The sequence below is a fragment of the Convolutriloba macropyga genome, chromosome 2, assembly GCF_964194025.1.
Source record: "Convolutriloba macropyga chromosome 2, txConMacr16.3, whole genome shotgun sequence".
Classification (NCBI taxonomy): Eukaryota; Metazoa; Xenacoelomorpha; order Acoela; family Convolutidae; genus Convolutriloba; species Convolutriloba macropyga.
In genome coordinates, this window is record NC_134469.1 from 69,059,225 (window position 1) to 69,077,195 (window position 17,971).

General features: G+C 34.2%; 2 protein-coding genes across 4 annotated transcripts in view; one reads left to right on the top strand and one right to left on the bottom strand.

Moving 5' to 3' along the window:
- The window catches only part of LOC142334651 (uncharacterized), a 148,532-nt gene that overhangs the window by 111,739 nt on the left and 18,822 nt on the right, over positions 1 to 17,971 (bottom strand). Inside the window, exons 1-2 of one of the 3 annotated variants that reach the window (XM_075382857.1) lie at positions 13,620 to 13,856; positions 12,715 to 13,101 (exon numbers count right to left, since the gene is read on the bottom strand). The exons of 1 other annotated variant lie outside the window; for it this stretch is intronic. The gene's annotated coding sequence lies outside the window, so the exon portion shown is untranslated. One more of the 3 variants, XM_075382859.1, reaches the window with a different exon arrangement.
- Positions 7,831 to 17,971, top strand: part of LOC142334656 (ubiquitin-conjugating enzyme E2-18 kDa-like) — a 174,383-nt gene continuing 164,242 nt past the window's right edge. The window contains exon 1 of the mRNA XM_075382865.1: positions 7,831 to 7,871. The gene's annotated coding sequence lies outside the window, so the exon portion shown is untranslated. The remainder of the gene's footprint in view (positions 7,872 to 17,971) is intronic.

A 17,971-nucleotide genomic window follows, 5' to 3' on the forward strand; every position in this document is an offset into this window, starting at 1 on the left:
CCGCAGTTTCAGATTAACAAAAAACATCTCTCACCGTTGACAAATTCTTAGGAAGGCCAAACACTGATAGGACAAAAATTTCAATGAAACAACTCAAAATAATGGTCCTAACATCTTAGAGCCCCGAAACTGCAACTGCGACCCAAGAAACATCGTGAAATCATCATGCAGATATTCTTAGACACTGATCTGAATTATTTAAAAAAAGAGAACTAAAATTCAGGACTTGAAACCACTTTTTAAATCGGCATTTCGACAACTAAAAGAATAAAATGATGAACTTCTTTCTTGTTGGAGATATCATAGACAAAAAGAAATCAAAATATTTCAAATATTAAATTAATCATGAAATCAAAAGGAGAAAAAACTACGCAAATGCAGAATTCGTTTACTACAAAAAATTATCACCAAGAACATTTGCAGACAATGAATTAATCAAAACTTGTCAAAGCAGTTCTCAGTGCTGCACAGTGCTCAAGCGCAGTGATTAAAATAAATCAGTTAAAATCAAGTAAAACTAAAAATATAGCCGGCAGATTGCCGGAAAATAGCCGCCGTTGACGCCCTTGATGCACATCGCGATTGAAACAGAAAAAGGAAAAAAAGAAGGCAAAAATTGACCGATTCTCTGTTTTTTCAGTGTCAAAAAGTGATCTAATTTGGCGTGCAGTTTCAGTTGGATTCTAAAATTACACTTAATTCAGCTACTAAACTGAAAACTAATCAGCTTAATACCAATGTCAGCTAGCAAACACTAATTCGAACGGATTTAAAAACCGTTCAGTTGAAATAGTGAGTGAGGTAAGCCAGAAGATATTTGTGAAAGTGGTGACTTATGTAAAACGGAAAACGTGACGAAAAGGTAAAGCGAGTTAAAAAACATAGCAGGACAAGTCCTGACGTACAATTCAAAAAAATTTTATTGACTAAACAAAAAACAAGACCTAGAACGGACTATGAGTGAATTGGGAAACCCATTTCTAAAGAAAAATCAATACAATTTGAAAAAAAAACAAAATCAAAATCAAAATGCCGCATGCGAGCAAAAAACCGCTAGCGAAAAATGAAAATTTGATTCAAACAAAAAACTAGGCCTAGAATGAACTATCAATAGCTTGGGAAAACGCTTAAAAAAATTAACGCAAAAAACCGAATAAACGGTAAAAATAAGAATGAAATTGCCGCATGTGAACAAAAAAAACCAATAGCGAGAAAGCGAATTTTTGTTCAAATATTGTATTCTCACTCTACTTTAAACTAAGAGCAAAAAACAATTCACTCCGCAAAACCACGCGCTTTTCCACTCCACTTCCTGTTTCGGCTTGACCAAAATCATTACTCCAATTGGACTTCAAATATCAAGGAAATGTGTGAACAAATCTTCAACAAAAACGACAGCTCCCCATCACAATTCAAATTCTTTGAATAGTAAAAACGAGAGCGCATAAAAATAGCCGTTTGAGAGGCTGATGGCGGCTAATAATTAACATAAATCTACTAATGTCGGAAGAATTACTCTTGAACGACAGGCGGGTAGAAAAAATTTTTAACCCTCCGGGAATCGAACCATTGACCTCTCGATCCATAACCAGATGCACTGACCACTCAGGCTATCAGGACCTTTCTGTAGATATGCTAAAACAATTTTATATTAGCCACAAGCTTTACTGTGGAGTGGGAGCAAAAGAGGTCACTCAAAATGAAGAATGAAAGCGACGAAAAAGTCATTTGAGAAGTCAAAGAATGATCTAGAAGAAAATCGCAAACGGTCCAGCAAAAAATTTGCAAAAAAAGACCAACACGTTTACAATAACAGTTATGAACTTCGTCAAGAGCAATTAAATACAAAAGCCACAGAAGCAGCACGAAGTCGGACCTTTCAATCAAAGCATAATTGCAGCCACAATTACTATCTTTTGTCTTCAAACATTTATTATTCACCTCAAACATTATTGAAAAATAATTGGAACCATTTGAGCAGCAGAATCGATAAAATCAGCTGATATAAAAACAATTAAAGCCTTATTCCGAATCCATACGAACAAGTCGCACATACCTAAAAACTTAGACATAAATCTCTCACCGTTGACAAATTCTTAGGAAGGACAAACACTGATAGGACAAAAAAAGGTATTGAAACAACTCAAAATAATGGTCTTAACATCTTAGAGCCCCGAAACTGCAACTGCGACCCAAGAAACATTGTGAAATCATCATGCAGATATTCTTAGACACTGATCTGAATTATTTTAAAAAAAAATAAAATTCAGGACTTTAGAAACCACTTTTTAAATTGGCATTTCGACAACTAAAAGAATAATATGATGAACTTCTTTCTTGTTGGAGATATCATAGGCAAAAAGAATTCAAAACATTTCAAACATCAAATTAATCATGAAATCAAAAGGAAAAAAACTACGCAAATGCAGAATTCGTTTACTACAAAAAATTATCACCAGGAACATTTGCAGACAATGAATTAATCAAAACTTATCAAAGCAGTTCTCAGTGCGGCTCAGTTCTCAAGCGCAGTGATTAAAATAAATCAGTTAAAATCAAGTAAAACTAAAAACATAGCCGCCAGATTGCCGGAAAATAGCCGCCGTTAACGCCCTTGATGCACATCGTGATTGAAACAGAAAAAAGAAAAAAAGAAGACAAAAATTGACCAATTCTCTGTTTTTTTTTTCAGTGTCAAAAAGTGATCTAATTTGGCGTGCAGTTTCAGTTGGATTCTAAAATTACACTTAATTCAGCTTCTAAACTGAAAACTAATAAGCTTAATACCAATGTCAGCTAACAAACACTAATGTGAACGGATTTAAAAACCATTCAGTTGAAATAGTGAGTGAGGTAAGCCAGAAGACAATTGTGAAAGTGGTGACTCATGTAAAACGGAAAACGTGACGAAAAGGTAAAGCGAGTTAAAAAACATAGCAGGACAAGTCCTGACGTACAATTCAAAAAAATTTTATTGACTAAACAAAAAACAAGACCTAGAACGGACTATGAGTGAATTGCGTAACCCATTTCTAAAGAAAAACAGATCAATAAAATTTGAAAAAAAAACAAAAACAATGTCAAAATGCCGCATGCGAACAAAAAACCGCTAGCGAAAAATGGAAAATTGATTCAAACAAAAAACTAGGCCTAGAATGAACTATCAATGGCTTGGGAAAACGCTTTAAAAAATTTAACGCAAAAAACCGAATAAACGATAAAAATCAGAATGAAATTGCCGCATGTGAACAAAAAAAACCAATAGCGAGAAAGCGAATTTTTGTTCAAATATTGTATTCTCATTCTACTTTAAAATAAGAGCAAAAAACAATTCACTCCTCAAAACCATGCGCTTTTCCACTCCACTTCCTGTTTCGGCGTGACCAAAATCACTACTCCAATTGGACTTCAAAAATCAAGAAAATGTGTAAACAAATCTTTAACAAAAACGACAGCGCCCCATCACAATTCAAATTCTTTGAATAGTAAAAACGAGGGCGCATAAATAATAGCCATTTGAGAGGCTGATGGCGGCTATTAATTAACATAAATCTACTAATGTCGGAAGAATTACTCTTGAACGACAGGCGGGTAGAAAAAAATTTTAACCCTCCGGGAATAGAACCATTGACCTCTCGATCCATAATAAGATGCACTGACCACTCAGGCTATCAGGACCTTTCTGTAGATATGCTAAAACAATTTTATATTAGCCACAAGCTTTACTGTGGAGTGGGAGCAATAGAGATCAATACAATAACAGTTATGAACTTCGTCAAGAGCAATTAAAAATAAAAGCCACAGAAGCAGCACGAAGTCGGACCTTTCAATAAAAGCATAATTGCAGCCACAATTACTATCTTTTGTCTTCAAACATTTATTATTGATCTCTAGAAAAAAAATTGGAACCACTTGAGCAACAGAATCGATAAAACCAGCTGATAAAAAAACAATTAAAGCATTATTCCGAATCCATACGAACAAGTCATACAAACCTAAAAACTTAGAAATAAATTTGGCCCAAAAACACTGAAACCTTGATACCGCAGTTTCGTATTAATAAAAAACATCTCTAGAAAAATAACTGGAACCATTTGAGCAACAGAATCGATGAAACCAGCTGATATAAAAACAATTAAGGCATTATTCCGAATCCATACGAACAAGTCGCACATACCTAAAAACATAGACATAAATTTGGCCCAAAAACACTGAAACCTTGATACCGCAGTTTCATATTAATAAAAAACATCTCTCACCGTTGACAAATTCTTAGGAAGGCCAAACACTGATAGGACAAAAATTTCAATGAAACAACTCAAAATAATGGTCCTAACATCTTAGAGCCCCGAAACTGCAACTGCGACCCAAGAAACATTGTGAAATCATCATGCAGATATTCTTAGACACTGATCTGAATTATTTAAAAAAAGAGAACTAAAATTCAGGACTTGAAACCACTTTTTAAATTGGTGAACTTCTTTCTTGTTGGAGATATCATAGACAAAAAGAAATCAAAACATTTCAAATATTAAATTAACCATGAAATCAAAAGGAAAATAACTAGGCAAATGCAGAATTCGTTTACTACAAAAAATTATCACCAACAACATTTTCAGACAATGAATTAATCAAAACTTATCAAAGCAGTTCTCAGTGCGGCTCAGTGATCAAGCGCAGTGATTAAAATAAATCAGTTAAAATCAAGTAAAACTAAAAATATAGCCGGCAGATTGCCGGAAAAAAGCCGCCGTTGACGCCCTTGATGCACATCGTGATTGAAACAGAAAAAAAAGAAGACAAAAATTGACCAATTCTCTGTCTATTTTCAGTGTCAAAAAGTGATCTAATTTGGCGTGCAGTTTCAGTTGGATTCTAAAATTCCACTTAATTCAGCTTATAAACTGAAAACTAATAAGATTAATACCAATGTCAGATAGGAAACACTCTTATGTGAACGGATTTAATAAACCATTCAGTTGAAATAGTGAGTGAGGTAAGCCAGAAGAGAATTGTGAAAGTTGTGACTTATGTGAAACGGAAAACGTGACGAAAAGGTAAAGCGAGTTAAAAAACATAGCAGGACGTACAGTTCAAAAAATTTTATTGACTAAACAAAAAACAAGAACTAGAACGGACTATGAGTGAATTGCGAAACCCATTTCTAAAGAAAAACAGATCAATACAATTTGAAAAAAAAAACAAAATCAATGTCAAAATGCCGCATGCGAACAAAACCGCTAGCGAAAAATGGAAATTTGATTCAAACAAAAAACTAGACCTAGAATGAACTATCAATGGCTTGGGAAAACGCTTAAAAAAATTTAACGCAAAAAACCGAATAAACGGTAAAAATCAGAATGAAATTGCCGCATGTGAACAAAAAACCAATAGCGAGAAAGCGAATTTTTGTTCAAATATTGTATTCTCACACTACTTTAAACTAAGAGCAAAAAACAATTCCCTCCGCAAAACCACATGTTTTTCCGCTCTACTTCCTGTTTCGGCGTGAACAAAATATCTACTCCAATTGGACTTCAAAAATCAAGAAAATGTGTGAACAAATCTTTAACAAAAACGACAGCGCCCCAACACAATTCAAATTCTTTGAATTGCAAACACGAGAGCGCATAAATAATAGCCGTCTGAAAGGCTGATGGCGGCTATTAATTAACATAAACCTACTAATGTCGGAAGAATTACTCTTGAACGACAGGCGGGTAGAAAAAATCCATAACTCCTTATGGTCTCGATCCATAACCAGATGCACTGACCAATCAGGCTATCAGGACCTTTCTGTAGATATGCTAAAAGGATTTTGTATTAGCAACAAGCTTTACTTTGGAGTGAGAACAATAGAGATCACTCAAAATGAAGAATGAAAGCGTGAAAAGGTCACTTGAGAAATCAAAGAATGATCTAGAAGAAAATGGTCAAGCAAAAAATTTGCAAAAAAAGACCAACACGTTTACAATAACTGCTATGAACTTCGTTCAAGAGCAATTAAAAATAAAAGCCAAAGAAGCAGCAGGAACAGTCGGACCTTTCAATCAAAGCATAATTGCAGCCACAATTACTATCTTTTGTCTTCAAACATTTATTATTGACCTCTAGAAAAATAACGGGAAACATTTGAGCAACAGAATCTTACTCGTGGAACCAAGAAAATTGAAATGCTACAACGGAAAACAATTCGAAGAATTCACAATGCTATCGGGCAGTCAAAATATTTGAAGATACCAGCAAGTCCAGATTAAATTTTCTATATTAATTGAAAAGAGACAATCGTATATCTGAAGCGTGGCTCCGAGAGAACGTCATATTACAAATGAAGTAAACGGCCTCTTAGACGCGATAATTGATCTTGGCAACGACCTACCGACAGTATCTAGTTTTTTCTAAAATTTCTAAAATAGTCAATTCGTAAAAACCATCGGAACTTCATTCTGGCACATGGGTTTGACTGTTGTTTAGAGACGCCAACAAGGGTAACGAAAAGTACATCCATGTGCATTGATCATTTTCAAAATCAAAATTCGAAAACAAATAATGAAATTCTAGGACACCAAAATTTCTCTGACCACTAACCTGTGCTTCTAAAAGGAATAACTAAAACAAGACGGGAGGACATGAATACAAAACTTTGAGATACTGAATTCCTGAGAGACGCAATTTTATGATGTCGGTTCAAAAACTTACTGCAACTACATCAATGAAAGCAATAGTAATACTTTGGAAGATAAGAACCCATCATTAGTCTTCAAGGAGTTTAAGAAAACTTTCATGAGAAAACTGATGTTGTTGAACCTCTCAACCAAGCTAAAACGGTGATATGCAACACAATTGATTCAACAAAAAAATCCAAAGAAAAAAGAATTATAAATTTTAATCTCTTAAATATAAATGTCCCAGAGAGCCCAGACAGTAGTAATGCAATCGATATCAGAACAATTTCAAAGCTTGTATGGGAAATTCATCGCAAACATTTAAAATATTGAACGAATCGAATGGACATCAAAAGCGCAGTCAAACGTGCCCATATTCTCATCGTGTTATATTATAATGATAAGCCTTCACAGGTGAAAAAAGTAAATCTTATCAGTAACCACTTTGCATTTTTTGGCAAAAAGTAAGCGAACATTTAAAATCAAGCGACAAGGAAACATAGCCAGAAACATGAGTTCTACAAAACAACACCAATACAGATAAATGAAGTCATTAGTAATCCATATTTAAAAAATCATCTTGAGGTATCGCTAATATAAACAAAATCTTAGTGAAGGCAACTTTTGATATTACCACACGCTTTCTAACTGTTCTGTCAAAAAAGTCTTAACTCAGGAATTTTTTCCTAACTTTTGTCGAAAGCTAAAGTAATCCCATTTCAACTAGGTTGGAGAACTGAGAATAATTATCGTCCTGTATCATTTTATACTGTCTGGAGTAAAAATTTTTCCAGCGAGTAATTCACACCAGAGTATAAAGTTTTCTTTTCAGCCAGCGAGTAATTCACACCAGAGTATAAAGTTTTTTTTTCAGAAATCAACAATTGTTGAATCAAAAAAGGTTTTAGATCTAAACAGAGCAATATTGATGGCTTGAAGTCTATTGAGGCATTATGTTCCAAGTTAACATTTAACTGAGTACTTCCGAAACAATATTACTCCGCTTATTCAATATGGTGCGTTAGTTTATTTCTCTTCGAAACACTCATCGATTGCAAAAGAAGAATACAAAAATCAATCCCTTTCGAAGCTCTCAATTCAATACTCTCTCTGAATGGCGTACAAAGAATGAGCTTCTAAAATTTGTATTCCTAATTGTTGTGATTCCCAATTATTAGCCTAATTGTTGTGATAAACTTATTAAATAGTTTCAGATGTCTTCTGATAATGCTGTTAACATTCAACAAAACGACAATGAAGGCACACTAACACACTTGCTGACAATATCACCAGAAGTGCAAAGTATCACCAAGTATATGCAAGATACTATTGAAAAGCAACCCAAACAAATAGATGAGCAGAACGAAAGTGCAGCCGGAATGACTTCACTGTTACAACGAATAAAAATCGACTCGATGACCTTGAAGAGAGAACATTCGTGCTTGAGATATTCACAAAAACCTGCTTGATATTCTCCAATGTCGAGGTTGAACCGAGTCCGACGTCAAATATCCTGAGCATTCTAAACTATGTAATGCAAATCAATGTAACTGAAAAAAAAATTGCTGCCTGTCGTCCGTTGAACAAGGCCAGAGTAGCGCCAATTATTGTTAAATTCATCATGAACATGGAGGCCTTGCATGGAGAAGAAAGTCATGGTTACGAGGAACTCGTAATACACTGAACAAGCCTATAGTTATAGAAGAGTGCCTCGCACCTACTGATAATGACATCAAAAAGGAAGCTCGGCAACGTAACAAAAACAAAAAAAACAGGAAATTTATGACTTCAACCCGAATCATCCGGAATCTGAACCAATTAAAGTTAAAAATGTCTGGGAACTGCAAGACTACCTGAAACCACCGATTCATTACATTGATACTACTATTAACAATCAACCGGATCAATTTGTTACTGAGATGCCTGTAGAAAGACCAGCACTTCAACAAACACCCGCTTCAGCCACCACCTTTGACTGGAAGACATTCAACAACTGTGCCGAGTGGGAAGAAAAGAAAAAAAGTACTCTCTCCTGTTGATGAAAATAAGCAATGCCGATCTAGCAAAATCAAGCTGATGTTGTATTGCCTGCTCTAATTAAAAGTTTAAAAAATATTGATAAGGGTGCCAATACTGAATCTGAAAAAAACTGACGATGAAGATGATTTTCGGAGTTTGGGAATTCTTCTGTGTCTGTAATGCATGTGAATGTCAGATCCTTAAAGAAAAATTGAATAATCTGGAAGCACTAAACTTAAGTCTGGAATCTGCACCTGCAATATTATGTCTGACAGAAACATGGTTAAAGATACCGATGAAACTAGAAGCCATCTTGTTCATGGCTACAATCAATATATATCTCGCAATCGTTCCACCAAGGGTGGCGGCATTATGATTCAAACACAATCAGATTTCACATTAATTAGCGAAAACGATTCTAAGTTTGACGAAGCAGTTACGGTTAAAAGAAATCAAAAAATGGTTACAACTTCAGTGTAACAGTAATTTATAATCATCCCCGCGCAAACAAGCTTAAGTTCCTTGAAGTTTTTGATCGAGTTTCTGGAAGCAAATACCAGCAAAATACTACCTCAAGTTGTATGTGGTTATTTTATTATAGATATATTTCAGAAAAAGCGTCTTACTTATGATTATCTTGATTCCATCAGATCAAATGGGTGCAAGATCTTCAACATTAATCCGACGGGAGTAATAAATAATACAAGTACGTGCATCGCTCACTTTATACACCAAAAAGATGATGCTCAAAATTAGGTGTTACGATTTCAAAATTTTTCGGATCATTATCCCATTCGGCTGAACTCGAACGTTGAATCAGGTGCCAATGCAATAACGCAAACTTGTCGCAATTTATCATTTCTCAAAGATCCGAATTGCATCAGAAATTACCTCTTTTGCCTAAGCAACAAGTTGAGTTTGATAACGACTCATATTTTGACATGCCAAAGTGTTCGAAAATCAATCAAACCATTCAATGATTTTTTCCTGGACATAACAAGCGAATTTGCACCTATCAAACTTTTTATAGCCTCGAAGACTAAAAATCCAAAATGGCTATGCAACGACTATAAAAAAACACTAAGAACACTAAAAAATGACGCTCATCGCAAATGGAAACAATCAAGAAAACTCTGTTTATTGGACAAAATCAAGAAACTTAGGAATAAGTTAGATTTACACATCAAAAAATCTAAAAAGCAATACTTTGAAAAAACTTTTAGTAAATGCCTTGGACACTCAAGACAAACATATAAACTAATCAATGATTTAACTGGGAAAAGCATTCGTAGTCAAAACGTTCCCTTCAACTCTAATGGAAAGGTAGAAAGATCAAAAAAAGATATTACCAATTGTTTCAACAAATTCATTATAGGAATAGGGAAAAATGTCGCGGACAAGATTCGAAATCATCCCTTAAAAACGGTAAACAGTCAAATACAGTTTGAAACTGATAAAAGTGAGGTTATTGAGATCATTAATACCTTGGATAATAAATCATCATCTGTGGAGCATGAAATTTGCAATATGTTGGTGAAAACGACAAGTCAAATTGTAGCGCCGTTGTTGACGTATTTATTCAATCTATCATTCAAGAAAGGAAAATTGACTGGTGAATTAAAAAAGCACAAATTTTAACTCCTCATAAAGGTGATAAAACCGATTAAAACAATTATAGACCGATATCTGTCTGAGTAATTTGGAGCAAAATTTTTGAAAAATAGATGTTCAATAGATTATACTATTTCTTTCAGAATTTCAGTATGTTCACAAACAGGCAGTTTGCTTTTCGCAAAAAGCAAAGTACCATTGTCACTTTAATTTATCTAATAAAAAAGTGAACCAATAAAAACGACTCAATAAGTTTTTTGGCTTTTGACACAAGATGGCCCTCAGAAGGGCTTTTGACACAATAGATCATAAAATTTTGTTATCGAAAATAGAATCCTTAAAGGGTGCTTCTTCTTGACTACCAAGAAATTGCGGGGTTCCTCAAGGATCAATTTTGGTTCCACTGTTATTTATTATCCATATTAATGATCTACTCTCATGTTGAAAAGCTGGCGAAATTGCACTTTTCGCTGACGACACAAATACTTGTTCCATAGGACTTACTTAAACTAAAATTTAATCAATTTAAACGAAGTAAGCAATTGGCTGAATTCCAATAAAATGTGCTCAAATATTACGAATACTGCGCAAATGAACATAGGAAATAGTGCTTCCGGAAATAGCTATATTGTTGATAACATCAATTTCTTCTAAGCCTGTATGTAAATAATTTGGTATACGTTTGGATAGTAAACTGTCTTTTGTTTCACATGTCGGTAATACTAAAAAGAGACTCGGAAAACAATGCGGGATTATATCTAAGTTAAGTCACTATGTTCCTAGGAGGCAGTTAACACAATATTACAAAAGCAATATTAACCCTATCATCCAATATGGTAATTTAATTTATGGATGTATATCATATTTTTCTCTATCAAAAATATCTTCATAAAGAAAATTTTAAAATTATTAATTTTAAGCTGGAAAAATTCATTACCTTTTTCCAGCATGCTAACGGAGTACCCAGATAAGGATGGTTTTTCTGTGGAGAAAAATGATCCCTGAGTTTGATCCCTAAAATTTTGAGTGCAAAGGAAAACTTTGCAAATTTTTTAAAAACTTTTTTGAAAATTTTTTTGAACGCTGAAAGCAATTTGTGACGTAGTAACACTAGTGACTGGCGATTCTGGCATGATAAAATAGTAGGGCATCATACTTAAACAAAAGAACCATACTTAACCTATTATTAAAAAACATAGCCGGCAGATTGCCGGAAAATAGCCGCGATAGACGCTTGTGGCCTTCCATGAATTGAAACAATTAAAGAAATAAAATAGACAGCTCGACCACGAGTCCAGCTAAAAGACCAATAAAGTTTTTGGGTTATATTCGGACAGTCAATTTTATGACACAAAAGGTGTCTATAAGGAAAAAACCCTAAAAGAGCTTTTCAAAATTGATATTCAAGAATTAGGGCATGTAAGTTTGGCACTACTCAGATGCGCACTATTAACTAGTAAATGTTCGTAAAATTAAAACTTCCATAAGTGAAGTCATTTTTTTGCGTGAGGTAAGTCATGAAATTGACCTAAAAGCAGAAATGACGTCACGTATGCAAATTTTAACTGCAATGCAGTAGAAGTCACTGAAGTCATTGCAAAAGTCAATTCCAAGAAGTCAGGTCGTAAGAATCATCGATGGAGACGACAAATTAAAAAAACACGATGTCCCCAATAATAGCCGCTATCGCTTCGCGGCTATTAAAAACACATTTTTTTAATTATTTCAAAATTTGTGAATATGTCGACATAATAAGTGGTTCACTTGAAGGGCAGGAGTTAGCGGACCGTTCGTCCCGTTGCATGTCCCTTCCGGGTCTCTTATACTAACATATTTATATATTGTTTGTTAATTATTATCACCGGAGAAATTAATTCTTTCTTTTATTCCGATCAGTAAATGGTGAGCACATTCAAAGTATTTGTAATGATCTTTTCGCGTTCAATGATAAAGTGAGAAGAAACAGATGCTTTGACTCAAATTTGTTAACAAAAAACCATTGTGCAAACAAGAAGGTTTTCTATTAGATTCAGAGGTTCTATCTGATTATTGAATTTTGCCATAACCTGAAACCATTTCTTGTATGGAATTGGGTTACAAAACAATAAATTCCTTCTTTTTCTTTAGAAGAAAGGCTCTAAGAGAACTCTAACAGAACACTAAGAGATAAAAAACTATCAGAAGAAAGGACTAATATAAATTCTCGACCTTCATTTGAGAGCAATTAATTATCAATCCTAAACGAAATAATTATTAGCGTATTCTCCGTTGCTATGACGCAGCAGCCCCGACAGTCAATATGGAACAAAGAATGAGATCAAATAAACTAAATAATTATGATGCGTATGATTAAACACGGTTAACAACGATAGCTTTAACTAGGGTATTTTGGCGTTGAACAAAATTTTACCAGACCAACCTGGAGCTACTATGTGTACTATTTCCGGAGTTGATATCGTCCGTTAGAATTTAGAGCACCTCTAAAAAGTAACTGCTCCTTCCAGAGCTTCAAACCCGGTAACGACAAATCGATCTTGGCCTATACAAGCACCCGCAACATATTGTTTGAGTAAAGACAAAGACAGAGGCAGTGAATATTAAAGCATTAACTTATTTAATTGTTATAACTGTCCACTAAGAGAACGCTACTGCCGCTGCTCTAGCAGGGATGATTTTTCGAGAGTAAATAACCAAATAATGTGGTGCGACTCACCATGCATTTGAGAAACCAAAAACTACAAAATGGAGAAACTAAAGGCAGTTCAATGAAACTTGAGCGCCTACTCAGTGAAAAGTCATCGGAAACCTGGCTATAGATTGCTGTTTCACGCAGCTTTCACAGTCTACTTTTCCATTTGAACACTTTCATCGATGTTTGTGGGCGAAAACCCACAATAAATATTCAGCCGCTAGAAGACGCCCCCCGGCAGTGATTCAAATCTAATCATAACACAATTAGTCAATTATACTCTAAAAATAACGATTGTAAAAAACAGCACCCCATAGTTGGTGAGCCGCAATGTTTGAAAAATCTCAAAAAGATACAAATTCAGTCAAACAGCTTCAGAAAAAATGCACAATTAAGCAGTTAGACCAGCAACATGCAAGCAGTGCCAATTACAGTAGAAAAGTATCACCAAAATCTTTATTCAAAGATTTTAATTGAACATTCAAAACGCAAAAAAATTACCCGATATGAGTGACTTCTCAGGTAGTTCGAACCGAATTCTATCTCTTAAATGTTATCCCGAAAAAATAGTTAATTTCAAGACAGTAGCGACCTTTTAAATGTCTATATAAGCTGCTCAAGAAAGCTGCGCAGACATCGCAATTCGGATAACTTGATATTGCCAGTTGAAAATAAAACAGGGAATACTACAAATTGAGGCTAAATTAAGACACAATGAAGTTGCCCTCAGGTGCAGAATAAGAAGGGAAACGGTAAATCGACGTTTATAATAGCAACTGCTCAAATATTTTTACTTGAACGCCGCCTCGCACTAAAGGCTGCAAGTGCACACTCGTTCATTTCTTTCCTAATAACAGAAATGGTAAACAGCTAAAAATAGATCAGAGGATAAGAAAGAAACAAAGAAACAGAGAGAGAGAGAGAGAGAGAGAGAGAGAGAGAAATGAGAGAACGAGAGTATACAGATTCCACGTCTTGAGGAGCAATGGGGAAAGGGGAAAAGGTGTTTAATTTATTCCCTTTGTAATACAAAATAGGTTCTATTTTTAAACCAGGAATGATTCGACACTACAGGCAACTTGGTCTCTATTTTCAGCAACAAAATTGAAATCTTATTTAGATGAGAAAACTGCTCCAGTAGCATATGAATTGTGTAAACACTGATTTAGGTATGACGTAGGTAAAGCAAGGAGAAGTAATAGCGTCACAGCACTCATCAGCTCTCACAAAAACTACTGAGGAGACAGTCTGTCTGTTTTGAAAGCAAAGACACGCGTCATCATAGTTAAACTCTTCTCCCAGATCAAACTATCCCAGTTCACACCTCGACCAAATTTGTCTGTGATATTCACATCCCATTAAAATGAAAACTAGAGAAGCTTCCACTCCAATTCAAATCTCATATTCTACAGGCTCAATCTGCATAGTTTACATGCATAAATGCCAGGAATAAAACTGGTTGCTTCTGAAGAACATCTGAATTTTTTTTAACCTCAAATACCCAAAAACCAAAAAAAAAACAAAAAAAACCTAATCACCTTGATGGCATAATAATCGCAGCCAAGTAAAAAGCATCATGACATTTATTAAAAACAAATCGACTCAAGAAAGAATGTGTTAACGAAGAAAGGATTTTTGGACTCCACCCTTTATCATAAATTGAACGAGACAGTTTGAGAAAATAAAAAAACGAAAAACAACCTAATCACCTTGATGGCATAATAATAGCAGCCAAGAAAAAGCATCCTGACATTTAATGAAAAGAAATCGACCCGAAAAAAAATCTTAACGAAGAAAGGATTTTTGGACTCTACCTTTTATCATAAATTGAACAAGACATTTCGAAAAAAAAACGAAAAAAAAACGAAAAACAACCTAGTCACCTTGATGGCATAATAATCGCAAATCGCACGCAAGCAAAAGGTATCATGACATTTATTAAAAAAAATCGCCCCAAGAAAAACTACGTTAACGAAGAAAGATTTTCGGACAAATTGAACAAGACAGTTAAAAAAAAACAAAAAACAACCTAATTACATTGATGGCATAATAATCGCAGCCAAGTAAACTGAACAAGACATAAATTGAACAAGACAGTTCGAAAAAAAAACAAAAAAACAACCTAATCACCTTGATGGCATAATAATTGCAAATCGCAGGCAAGCAAAAGGTATCATGACATTTATTAAAAGAAAATCGACCCAAGAAAAACTACATTAACGAAGAAAAGATTTTCGGACAAATTGAAGAAAAGTTAAAAACAAAAAACAACCTAATTACATTGATGGCATAATAATTGCAGCCAAGTAAACTGAACAAGACATAAATTGAACAAGACAGTTCGAAAAAAAACAAAAAAACAACCTAATCACCTTGATGGCATAATAATTGCAAATCGCAGGCAAGCAAAAGGTATCATGACATTTATTAAAAGAAAATCGACCCAAGAAAAACTACATTAACGAAGAAAAGATTTTCGGACAAATTGAAGAAAAGTTAAAAACAAAAAATAACCTAATTACATTGATGGCATAATAATTGCAGCCAAGTAAACTGAACAAGACAGTTCGAAAAAAAAACAAAAAAAAACAACCTATTCAACTTGATGTCATGATAATTGCAGCCAAGTAAAAGGTAGCATGGCATTTATTAAAAACAAATCGACCCGACAAAAAATAGGTTAACGAAGAAAAGATTTTCGGACTCCATCCGTTATCATAGCAGAGCAAGTATTGTTCCAACATGCGTCTCATGCTAAAAACAGCAAAATACAGCTATAATAAAAATGTTCTATCTTATAAACTTGATGGCAAAACACTTTTGACAAAAAGCATTTCATAAAACTAAAAACTACAGAATTGCGTTGAAGAAGTAACTGAGGTTCAATATCTTTGAATACTTAGACAAGGAAAAGGAAGACATTAAGTACAAAAATTTTAGTTTTTCATTCTGGCCAACTTTTGTATTTCAGTTACCATCATCAAATTCTTCAAGCGGTGGGATTTAGTAGAGATGTCTTCAAAAAATTCCTGATGTTTTTAGCTAGAGTATAAAATTAGCAGTGTGCTCTTGACAAAACGTAAATTTACAAAACTCACTTTTTTTGAAGCAACAGTCAGATTGTTTGAAAAATCGTCTGATTAATCTCATATTCATTCAATTATGTCAAAATTCAATCAAAATAGCACAACTATTAGGATTATATGGACAAAGCAGAAAAATAAGCTAGAGGGAGACAATATTTATTAACATAGCCGGCAGATTGCCGGAATAGCTGCGAAAGAATAGACCTGCGTGCCATATAATAGAGATAGAAACAGATACAGATCTAAATTGAAAAAAAAAATGACGCCGCTCAAAAAAACTAGGTAAAAAACATTCAGAGATAAATTAATAAAGCTTGTTAAAATTCATGCCGCAGAAGCCTCTTATTAGGGACCTTTACTGCACAAATCAGTTCCTTTGACCTTAAACAAATTCAAATTAAACTTAGGTTTTAAAGTGCAAAAGTCATTTTATTGAGTGAGGTAAGTCAAGTATGATCAAAATCTAATCACGCAAATAACCTAAAAACTTTTGCTAAAGCGAGTGAGAAATGACGTCACGCGCGCAAATGCCGTTAGTGAGAGGAAGAAGTCATTCAGAAAATTCGACTTTTTCAGCTTTGCCGTGTGAACAAATGTAAAACGAAAAAAGAGCGTCAGACGACGAAACAAAAAAAAAACCAAGAGCACCGCAATATAGCTTCGCTCAGCTTACAGCTTCGCAGCTATAAAAAACAATCTTTTTTCAGTCGTATCATATTAGTTCATTAATCATGGTGTCAAATTAGTTTAATTGAATCAGGTCCAGCAGAGAGCATGGAAATGGTAGTCAAATTAACACTATAGAAAAAAAATTGAAACAAACATTTTTTTACGTCTGTAGTTACTTTTTCACTTATACCGAAAACACTTAGTTGTATAGTTTCAGTCAAATTAAATTCTTAAATAACCAATGGACATGAATTCAGCGGTTGGTTTAAACCTCAGAGAAAGTGAAAAAACAAAACCAGTATTTCAAAATTTTCATAACCCAGCCTGCAGACTACCAGAAAATAGCCCCGTAAGATCCTTGACCTTTATTGGAATGCAAAGCATAGCAAATAATAGGGATAGATAAAAAAGTAAACAACAGGGATAAATAAAATGAGCACCTGCTATTTGTAAGAAGTAGATTCGGGTGCAATTGTTATATGACATATGAAAGAAAAAGTTCTGGGTATAGAGCTCTGTTAAAAATTAGACCCATTTAAGTTTGGGGCACCACTGAGAAACACTGTCGATTTACAATTAAAATGTGTTTCAAAATTGAACTGTTTTAAATGAGAGCGCAGTCAATTGAAAAGTCGATAATTTATCAAGCAATTGAGCTAAAAACTGACGCAAGATTGAGTTGAAAACAGACGCACACAAATCAAATTGGCCAGCAGTAGAAGTAACGGCAAATGAAAAATTGATCGAAGGAGGCACAAATTGAAAACATAGCCAGTAGATTACAGTGTAGGGGATATGTGTAGGACGCTAGGGATCGGGTAGTGGAGAATAGGGTAGATATCAACAAACTTCATGCTTTCAGTTGAAAACAAATCGTTTTAATAACCTTGAAACACATGTTTTCTAAAAAAACTAACTTTTGGATATTTGTTTGACCTTGAGCAAAAAAACTTTGGGATTTTTGGATATTAGTTAATTGATCATTTTTAGTTTTCTGTCGTTTTAACACAATAATGACAGGACCCCTTGGCTTTGAAAAGAGGCCCAATTGAACATACATTTTGAGGTATCAATGAATCTATTTGATGTTGTCAGTTGATAGCTAATGATTTTAATGATAATGATTTTGTTTTGATAAATTTCAGATTACTTCTAAACTTGGCCTTTTTGTTCTTCTTTTTGTCAACTTGTATCTTGGTCTCACCAATGACAAGTCCGCTGCTATTCTTTTA